We start from the raw sequence: 10,054 nt of genomic DNA on the forward strand, positions 1-10,054 counted from the left end.
AGACGCCATCATCAATGTCCTTGTGTTTGAACCCAAGTGTTGATTTATAACTCTAGATACTTTTTACAATGTTTATCTCCATGCATTACAAAATAAGATGAAATATGATTTCTCATTTTATGCATATCAATTTTTAAAAGTTGTTTTGTTTCAAATACACATACGAGGGCTGTTAAGAAAAACGTGAACTGCGACTCTACTGTCAACATATTTTAATTTACGAGAGACAAATTTGGAACATGTCCTAAAAATACAGTGCAAAAATCAATACAATACGTTTACAAATAACAATTCTACGAAAATTATAAATAACAAGTACGCGACCCGGCGCACGCTCATGATAAAAAATGACGTTCATGACATCAAAATATAAATGAAAAATGTCACCAACGCAATGAATTCTTGAAGTACTCTTTCCAGTGTTCTATGTTTCAGATCTTATAACCATAATCATTTTGCAGTTTGTAATGATGAAGCCATAAAGAAAGCGGCCACCTTTCGCTTCATTTTCCGTAAAAGGGTCCGAGAGCCTTTATCGCGATTTTTGAGTAAACTCGACAGTTTACGGATAGTGTTATCAAGTTGATCCAGTTGGCTATTTTTACTGTATCAATTTAAAACAAAAATCGTCCGAACTTTAAACAACATGATTATTTACACAAACTATTTTATCAAGTGACAATTATAATCTGAGGTAAATCTACTGAACACCGGCTAGCATTTATTATCAAACAAATCAGAAAGAATACATGCAATACAAATAATAACTACGTATATTTATTGTGAATACGCATATATCCTGATGAGTAAAATACAAAGTTGTTTAAATTCAATTGTGTGGTCAGAATTGAATGCGCAGACTGTCCATACTCCTGTAGAACCTTTGCAATTGACATTACAAACGTCCTAATAATTTGCCACTTTCTCCCTCGCACCTTTTGTCAGTGATCATGTTTTCGCCGTCTTTGAATCACTTGCGCCATCTGAAATCGAGATACTTGCTCGCTGAATCATAGGCCTTGTAAATTTAACCAACATTTACGTAGATGAAGAAGTATCCGCAATTTGTTGGTAAAACTCTCTGAAAGAAAGTGCGAATTTCTAGTTTTTGAACGGACTTCATAATTTTGCAATTTTCGCTAGTCGCTCCTGCTGTTCAAAACTTGTTTGTTTAGCCATTTAACGTCCAAATTTGATATTTCAAACGAATTGCCAAGCGAAAGAACACATATCAATGTATCACTGATTTTAACCCGCAGTTAACAATCATTATCGGTTTGTGAAAATTTACTTTTTGTGACATTCAGCCATACCTCAGTGGATTACTTTTAATATAGTCTGCCAAGAGTAAATCTTGGATTCATCAGGGGGGAGCGTTAAAGCTATTTTCATGTAAAGTGAACTTGAGAATCCATTTAGAGAACGACTTATTTATCAGCAAAATTGTTCTAGTAAAAGTTTCAAACCCGAAGATGTTTGTCTGGAGGGGTAACAAATATAATTCCTACTGTGACCAAAGGTCCGTGACTGTCGAATACTTATGTTACTAATAAAAGGGATATTTTAAGATCAGCTTTTCTAAACTCAATTTTAGCAAATACGTTTGTATATTAATAATATTGTGAAATACAGCTGAGGAAAGAAACAATTTAATAGAAACTCTTAAAAAATACATGATTTTCTACTTGCGGATCCTTTCACAAAATATGAAAAACAAGATCATCAAGGAAGGGCGGCGTTCGATGAACGCAACCCCCACACGACCCAGCAGCAGAGGACCAACGCTAAGGAGCCCATACAGAACACCAAAACAAAAGTAGGATAGGGCATAAGGCAAAGCACGGGCAGGGTTCTTACTTTTGTTTATTTTGTTTTTTTCTTCACCATTTTACAAGTTCTCTATTTTGGCTATTTTATTAACCCGACTATTCTTCTTGAAGTGTAAAGATTAAGATAAAAAATGACCTTTGTTTATAATCAAGACAATCTATCCTGATCGGAACTAGTTTATGTACAAGACAATGTGTGTATTCTATAGAAATAACTATTTATAATGTCCCTAATCAAATTTAGTAAATCGGTTGTTGTACAGAAGCATCCATAATTATTAGGAATATAAACAGTTAGACATTATTGTCAGACAAAGATGATTTCTATTCCGTACGACTCCCAAAGGGTATGCACTTTAAACAGTATTCATGGTCAATAATCAAGTTGTCTATCGTCGTTTAAATCATGGTAGGCCATAAATATCGATACAATGAATACAGGAAAAAATGCAGACAAATAATAAAACTTTTCTATGCTTAATGCACTTGGAATTAGATTGTATAATTATGATAATATATTGTATAGAGATTGATGAACAAATTACAAATATATATAGACAAACGAAAATGCTCAGTCTGGCTTATCCGTGTGCTTTAATATAGTTAACCCTTACCCGCTAACTATTTAAATTATGAACTTGTCCATCTTTCGATATGAATAAGACCATTTGTCCATTTTCAAATATGTACTGATTGAATAGCAAACTGTGCAGATTCTGGAAAAAACACTACTCACTAGCAGGCTAAAGTTACAAATTAAATAAATTTGTAAACATTATATAATAAAAATATTGAAGAAAAGTAATACTGTTCATTCTTTCTTCCTTTAATAACTTCATTTCTAAACATTTAAGTCAAAATTTTGATAGTAAAGTTTCGTTTGATTATATATATTTCAGATAAGTTTTATATTGTTATGCCTCTTGTGTAAAAGATAGCACAGAATTTTAAATTTACATTGACCTTTGTGTAATATATAGAACGGAAGTACAGTAACTTTACATTGACGTTGGTCATTATGTTATGTGTATCACGTAAGTTTAATTTTACATTGGCATTGGTGTAATGTGTAGAACGAACGTTTTATTTTACATTTAATTATTTTTAATTTAATTATTATGTAATGTGTAGAACGGAAGTATAATTCTACATTGCCATTGGCCATTGTGTAATTTGTAGACTAACGATTAACTTTACATTGGCACCGATCATTATGTAATGTGTAGCATAGAAATATAATTTTACAATGGCGTTGGCAATTGTTAATGTGTAGAACGAACGTTTAACACATTGCATTGGCGTTGACCATTATGTAATGTGTAGGACGGAGGTATAATTCTAAATTGGCATTGACCATTGTGTAATTTGTAGAATAAAATTTTATCTGTATATGCGATGACATTGGCAATTGTGTAATGTGCATGACTGGAGTATAATTTTATATTGTCATTGACCATTGTATCAATAGAAATATGATTATAAACCATATAAGGATTTTTGAACGTATTCATGTCATGTTGTTTGATTAAATAATGAACATAGTATTGGATAAGAAGTTTCTCTGTTCTGAAAGCATAAAACGTAAGTTGAACATGCATATTAGTTCTCAATGAAACGGGTTTGTATGAGACAATATTTATGTTCGGAAAGTGTTTTTAAACCAAGTTTATGTGTCTGTCTTAGGCAATTTAATCATAATATTGTCAATCATAGTTTTAGTTATAAATTTCTAACTCCTTATTATAATTAATTGGAAATATATTTAATGTTTACAATCTACAACGACGGTAATGAAATTAAAAAGAAGTTCCCATGTAAACTTGTTGTCATGTACCTTAAAAGAATTTGAAGTTAGAAGTATTTTACAAAAACAAAAAGAATCTGATTATCTTATTTTCGGTCATTTTAGTCTTTTAAAGGATGATAAAGTTTAATTATATACATAAGATGCAAGAGGGATTGTCGGAAGAAGACCGACATTAAAAAGAGTTAGCTGTTCATTGATAAAAATAAAAAAAATATTCAAATTTTACAACAATTTTTTAGATATCATATTTTATATCCACGTAAAAGGATAGCATTTTACTAATAAAATGGCAAATTACTGGTATATGTCTCAAAGTATGTTGACAGAAAGCCCGATGTTGTGACATTTAAACGCATATCATGTTGTTGGTCATAAAACTATGTACATGTACAACCTTGAACATGTGTCATAAGCAGTAACAGTGATTGTTTAGGATAATTTTGTACCCCAGTTAGTAGCTAAGTACAATTAGTAGAACCACATAGAAATACAAAATGGCAGACAACCTGGTAAAAACATTACAGTACTGCGTAGGTCAATATATTGATTTTTGAAGACATTACCTGAAAAATATAATTATGTTTATTTGAAATCAAACAATCGAAAGAAAAAGACTGATGCATAATAATAATGTTATACAGAAGTATACACATGTTACAACAAATATGACAGTACTACAGTGTAGGGCATCAAATTATATCTGGTATCTGATAATATGTCAAAAACGGTATAGTATTTAACAGTTCATTGCGCTGCCTAATATTCCGTGATCATAGTCTGAAAAGCCAGCATATAATTTATAAGATTGATATTCCTCGTTTGTAAACTCTTTTATCTCTTTTATCCCTTGGCAAATTGATAGATATAGACCATACATTTTATTGTTGGGAAAAGAAAATGTTTTGGTTCATAAAGTCTAATCTAGCTATTTTTTCAGAGCATAAATGGGGCGGGAGGGGGGTGGGCTGGGGTGTGGAGGTGTCTTAACATTACCAAAGTGGAAATAGATTATTAACATAAATAACAATAACAACAACACAAAGTCCACTAATTTTAATTTACAAATGCATAGTTTTTTTAAAAAGATGTTACTCTTACTGTTTTTGAAGTCTTACTTTGGGAAACATTGAAACTGTTATTGTATTCATTTAAATGCTGTACAGAAGGTTGCACTGTAAATCTTTTAGTGCATTACTTATACTATATGATAGAAAAGATTAGCAAAAAAAGCAATTAGAGAAATTAGAGAACTCAGTCAAGTCACACAGAACCACTAGTCCACTTACGATTTTATAACTACAACTATACAAATGTCATTGTTTCTACTTACTTTGCAACATTTCTCCGATCACAGAAATGTCTTTGATAACTTCACAGTTATACACCTTAGTCAATTATGTATTCAAGCATACAAACTTTTTAAAAATGAGTTTAATCTTTAGCGATAAGTGGTTAAAGCAAATGATTGTATTTAATGATCAGAAATATAGCAATTTTTACTTTTTTTCCTTGGAATTCATTGTTTTGAAAATATTTCTTTTCAGAAACATTTGCATATTTGGCGAGGGATAACCAAGTGTGATCGCAATATTGAACTGCCGTAACTTTAATAGTTAAATTTTAAACCTAAGTCTACCGGAACCGGGAATAATTAGCAATTGCCAACAACAAACAGCAAGCCAATTTTATATACTGCACACCCTTGCAGTCAGGTCAAATTCCATACGATTGGTGGATTAACTTTAAATCTTCATCTTAAAGATCTTGTATATTTTAATTAAGGATGTTGTAATTAAGGATGTAACAAAACTTAAGTGAAATTTTATATATGTATATAATTTTTCTTCTAAGACAATTTCCAAACATCCAAAATAGGTTAAATATGTACTGCAAATGTTTATCCGCATTATAAGTAATCATTAAAATATATGTATTCATGTCTTATTGAAAAATTTGGCTTAGGCTTTATCAAAAAATGGATTTTTAATTACCTTCCTTTATTTACATGAAATGTAAATTTGGTAACAATATCTTTGCAAATAAACCTTTTTTGAACTTAGAATATTGATAAATCTTCTTTTGATCATCAGAATTACTATACAAAACCATTAAAATTGAGTAACAGGATCTTTAATAATCTAAGAATTGATAATAAACAGTCGTAAAATAAAAGCTTGAAGGACGAGTTTATTTAACGATCAAGAGTTAAGTTAGCATACAGAAAAGCTGTTTTTTATCCTTTATATTAATTTTGTTTTGCACGTTGCGGCTAAATGACTTCTTTTTTATATAAAAAAATCTAACGGGGGCTATTTAATAAATTATTTTAGCATACGGAATAGCATTAGAAATAATTTATAAAATCTATGATATTGGGATTTTTTATGCATGAATCATCGTTATATGGCAATAAAAAATAAATATTTACACTCCATTTCCAGCTATTAAGCAATGTGTTGTTTAGCTAGGCATACAACTTCGGTTAGCAAGGCAAACAATGCTGCTGTAAAGGTTGTAGAACAGCAGGATAAAGGTAGTAAAGATAGTTAGTTGTAGTCTGGTATAAATCAGAAGGAAATATTAATTTTATTCGGACCAAGCCTTTGTGTGTAAAAACTGTTTGTGTTAGGAGAGGTAACCCATTTCAATAAGGAGCAAATAAAACAGTACCTTAAGTGTGCCAAAGAATAAAGACTGTGGTAGTTGAGTTATTTTATAAATCACTGGTGATGGAGCTTAGGTTTGAACTTTCAATAAGGGCCGGTAAACATTAGTTACGAAAAGATAAAAACACGGCCTTGCTAAAAGGAAAGCTGATACATTCGATTTTGTTTATTCCCAGCGGACCATTTGTTCAAGTGCCTTGGTTATCTGGTAACACAGCCACTGGAGAGTTCTACAGGAATTTTGTACTGAAAAAAGTGAAAGCGTTTTCTACAATAAGGAGCGTCGAGGTGAAGGATGGTCAGGAGGCCATTTTCTTCTAAAACAAAAGAGAGGGTTAAGTCTGCCTTGGCGTATGATTTGATGATGTTAACTAGCAAAAACATCTGTCACTGGCCTTGATGTAGGAGGGGTTAAATCACTTGTATTAAATTCATTCCCTACAGAACATTATGTCGCAAATATTATCCTCATGACATTAAACCATTCTATGTGTTACTGTTCCTTAGAATATTGTTTTTGCACCTGACAGTAAGATTGATGTTTTTAATTCAATTTAAATAACATAATTACCATTGAAACACATAAACCTTTCAATGTAAGTGTATAAAAATACATTAACACACAATTTCTATCGATTGGAAAAAAATAACTTAGCTATGTTTATGTAAAATATGATATTTATCTGTCTTCGTTTAATCAAGTTGTGTAAATAATCATGTTTAGTATTGTGATATCGATGAATCAACACTATCCACTTCGCCAATATAATCATAACCAATCCTATTTTATATATATAAGACTTATCATAAACATATTGGTTTATCTTATTTAGTAATAATACTTTTACCATGTAGGTTTTAACTTTACTACATTTTGAACAAATAAGTTATATGATGATAAAATGTGCGAAACAGCATTAGTAATTGTGCCAATATTTATGCATGCGTCCTCACAAATGATAAACGTTACTAACAAAAACACCTGCTTCCCTATAATTCAATTCACATTAAAATGAGAACTACGTTAAAGATATTTCCGTTCAATTAATAACATTCTTGTTGTACTTTTATTTTGTCGATACAATTGTATTACAAGCATATTTGGCTGATTTCTCTGTTGGATCTAAAGTTGTGTGTATGTAAACAACAACAAAAACAGCAGCAACAACAAAAATAAACATACACACACGCACAAACCCAAACAAACCAAAAAACCCTCCCCCAAACAACAACAAGTTTCATCAATATTGGTTTAAATTACTACAAGATTATTTGAGATTGTTTTAGGGTAATATTCAATATTTATGCGTAAAAAGATCAATGTTCTCGGAGTTCGTTGTAGTTATCTCAAGGAAGTTTTAAATTCTATGATGTTGTCAAAGGATGCATGAGTACTATTAAGAGTTCTGTACTTAAAAGATGTCCCCCGTTTGCTTTTATGTAATAAATATGTTATTAAAAACATAATCATACGACTTGAGTAGTTCTGATTAATACATTATTGCTCTAGACAAAATTAATATCAGCACTCAAGTTCAAACACATACGCAATAAATTAATATAAATATCAAGCATACTGCTTCTTGCTTTTGAAAGTAATAAGTATCTCTAATCAACTAGGATAGGTAAGTTCAATGGAATATTTGTTTATGTGTGTTTTAACGCAACGCCTTCAGGAAAACGAAAAGGATCACATGACTACAAACTGTGCTGATGTATCAAGTTATATTAATCCATTATTTATTTTAGATAAAAGCAACTTCTCTCTTCCGCTCGATACGTACATGCCGCTGAGAAGGCAAAGGCATCGGCACGTTAACTTGTGAACATCCGAGCGTCGTTATTTACATATAAAGCAGTGATAGGGGGCGTGGGCGGTAGTCTGCACTTGACAGTACCGTCCATAAACAGGCTCAATCAAACCGAGCCTGCAACATTTTCAATTTTGTTGTGTTGGGCTTTCTTGAGGGATTCTTTTTTTCTCTTTTTTGAAGACCAAACGACCACCAACAGGTATTGTAGGAGTAAAGTTACAATTGCAATCTACGAACCATCTGCCGATGTCCTGACAAAAGTCTAAGACAGTATCCCTGGTATCATCAGCCCTTTACACGAATAACCTCCTTTTTTTCTTGGAAACTGTACATACAAGTGCTCAGTGACAATTCTTTTATTTGATTAATACGCTTTGGAAATTTCACAATAGTAAATTATTACAACTTTGTGCTTCACAATTACCTCTGTAAGACATGTCTTGTGTCTGTGCTCGACAGCAAAAGCAGCTTTTTATGCTTTTACGGACAAACAGACCTTCATTTAGCATATGCTACATACATATATAGCTTTATTTAATTATCGTCGGATACAAGACACAGACTATGGCTTCTACTTCCATGCGAAACATTTCCTAAAGCGACAGCTGATGCTAAATAATTATTAACAATTTGAAAATAACATAACAAAACTCAGATAAGTAATTAGGATAAATCCTCGGTTAAAATTAGATCGGCATTTATTTATTAATCATTTTATAGTTAATTAATGAGGTATAAGCTATAAGTATTAAATGCATATTTACATAATTCATTTAAAGATAGAGAAACACATTATTATAACATATTTTATATCTGTTTAAGTTAACTTGTGAAGGTCATGACCCATTATTATAATTTAAACAAGAGCTATGCACAAGACAATGCTTCCGACTATTATACTTGCTTGCCCGGAAGTGGGGAGAATGGTCACTTACAAGTTTACAAATTTTCAAAGCAATACCTCAAAGAGTATATGAAATAAATTTTATTGTACGAAAAATTTAATCAGAAAAAAGGTGAATATTTTTGTCAAAGTTCATGACAGAGATATATATCTTTACCTGGAAGTGGGGACGATGGTAACTAACGAATATAAAAAGTTTCAAAGCAATACTTTAATTTATACCTTTATGTACATTGAGAAGATAGGAAAAAGTATCATTTATTAAACTTGAATATAAGTTAGAAAAGAAAAAAGGAAGAAAAAATGTAGAGAAAGTAAAGAATGAAGAGAAAGGGCACCCAATTATCAAATTACCCTATTTCAGCAAAAACAGAATTTAATTTGATTTAATTATACCTCCGCACTGTCACATTTTATTTCTATTGTTATCAAGCAAGCCATTAACGTGCATTTGTGCATCACAAATATTTCTGATGCTATTAACTTTTTCAATCCTGTCTAATTAAGAATAAATCTCAGAAAAATTGATTTTGATTTTTGTAAAGTTTTTGAAAAGTACTTACAGGAGTTTGACTTTTAGATATTTAACTGAAAATTAAAAAAACAGCATGAGCATTAAAGAAGTTATCTTTCACAATACCAACAATGTCAATAACATTTAACATGAAATGAGAAGTCCTTTTATATGTAAAAGTTTATAATAAGCCTGAATACATAAAGCCTAACTTATAAAACAAGATCTATAAATAAACAAAGGCGTGTGTCGAATACGACAAGAGTAATAGATTTAGAAGAAGCATTATTCTGAAGACAATTTGGCTTATGAAGTTGGGGTCTTTGTCTTTACTTAAAACATAACTAGGCTCGCTTAGTTAATATGTTTAACTCTTATACTAAATGCCAACTCATGTCATATCCTGTATATTTGCATGCAAAATACTTTGAGTGTGTCAGAAAAGAACACAACTTGACAAGGTAGTTCTGTTCTCAATCATTGTATTTTCTGAAAGTATATAATTGAGCTGTGATATGAC

Source organism: Ruditapes philippinarum, unplaced genomic scaffold (assembly GCF_026571515.1).
Source record: "Ruditapes philippinarum isolate M1 unplaced genomic scaffold, ASM2657151v2 ctg13310_1_1_1_1, whole genome shotgun sequence".
In the NCBI taxonomy this organism is placed as follows: Eukaryota; Metazoa; Mollusca; class Bivalvia; order Venerida; family Veneridae; genus Ruditapes; species Ruditapes philippinarum.